The sequence below is a fragment of the Plectrocnemia conspersa genome, unplaced genomic scaffold (genome assembly GCF_051122295.1).
Source record: "Plectrocnemia conspersa isolate PC_06_02 unplaced genomic scaffold, ASM5112229v1 ptg000005l, whole genome shotgun sequence".
NCBI lineage: Eukaryota > Metazoa > Arthropoda > Insecta > Trichoptera > Polycentropodidae > Plectrocnemia > Plectrocnemia conspersa.
The window spans coordinates 15986545-15988054 of record NW_028277169.1 but is presented as its reverse complement, the minus strand read 5'-3'; positions in this window follow the sequence as shown (position 1 = coordinate 15988054).

Genomic DNA, 1510 nt, shown 5'->3' with positions numbered 1-1510 from the left:
TTTTGACAGATTTTCTTTGTTTGCAACCCCCGAGGAAAAAGTTTTCCAAGGAACGGCTTCAAAGGACATCAAACCTCTTGTGACAGAGGTCACCGAAGCGGAAAGCGTAAGGAATGCAGCAGCTCAAAAACAATCCCAAATACAACTTGTAACTGAACGTGACAACAAATAGCACAAATACGTGTCAATCTATACATGAACGTATAAATATATATATGTACCTGTAATGAATGATAAAAGTTGATAAATAGTAAAATATGTTTAATTAAATATTCGCAAATAATTATGCAACCAATTTTCACACAATAAAAGTTGTTTTTATTAAAGATACATATTTGCAGCTCCTTATTTAGAGGATATTTAATTAGCCAAATATCATATGAAATTTATAATTACATGAAAAAAATCAACAAAACAAAAGAATTTTTTTCAAATTAAATTTATATTTTATATTATGTGATTATTGTTAAATAAAACATCTTCTTAATTATTTATTTTGAGCAATTGTTTCACTTTAGCAGAATAAAGCATAGTATATAAAGTGGCGCAAGACGGTCCTCTTTTACAATTAAAAATGTCTATGTAAATAGTTTAAGAACTTTATTTACATGAAAAAGAAGGATACATTGCCATCAACGTCCCTTAAATAAACGCCTTGGGTTACTGCCCCATCACCCGACCCTGTGTATATACTATGTATTCTCGAAACGAACAGGGGCGGCGAATTCCTTCTTAGATCCGTAGCGACATTAACATTCAATCAAGAATAAGATTTAGGGCGGTGCATTAGAGGAATGCCTTTTTCGCTGTTAGCCAGGGGATGAAATGACCCAATTTCCCGGGGGCTCGCACAATTGGCGAGATAAAAATAACGTTTTATTAATCCCGCGCAAAGGATAAAGAATAAGGGGAGGCCCCATTGAAAGTGTAGCGGCACGCCGCGGCCCCATGGAATGCCGAGGATTTTTTCCTCTCGGCCGTACAACCTTCAAGGTGGCGGAAAATTAAATCCCCTCACGTCTCGGAGAAATTCTACCGTAAAAAAGCGTCAAATTGTTTCTTACTTTCATCCAGCCTCACGTTTTTCAGGGTCGATACTGTCCCTCTCTTGTGCGTTGCTTTTTTAACGGCGGACCAAACTTTACCCGGTGTTGAATGAAAAAATGGACTCTGAATTTCAATTCGATTTTTTTCAATCTCCACCCTGCTTTAATAGTGTGTTTATACGAGAGACACAATCAGAGAGCCTATGTGAAATTATGATTAAACTAATTTGCGATTTAGTTTTGGATTAAAATTAAAAATATAACAACAACACATAAATTTTACGATCAAAACCCTGAGATAAATATATTTGGTATATAAAAATATCTGGTATATAATGAATAGATGGAGTTTAAAATGACCAAAATAAATTGTGGAAAACCATAAAAACAAACATTATAATAACATAAATATTTCAGTTAAAGTGTTAAATTTCGATAAAGTATGCAATCTCTAGACAAAATAT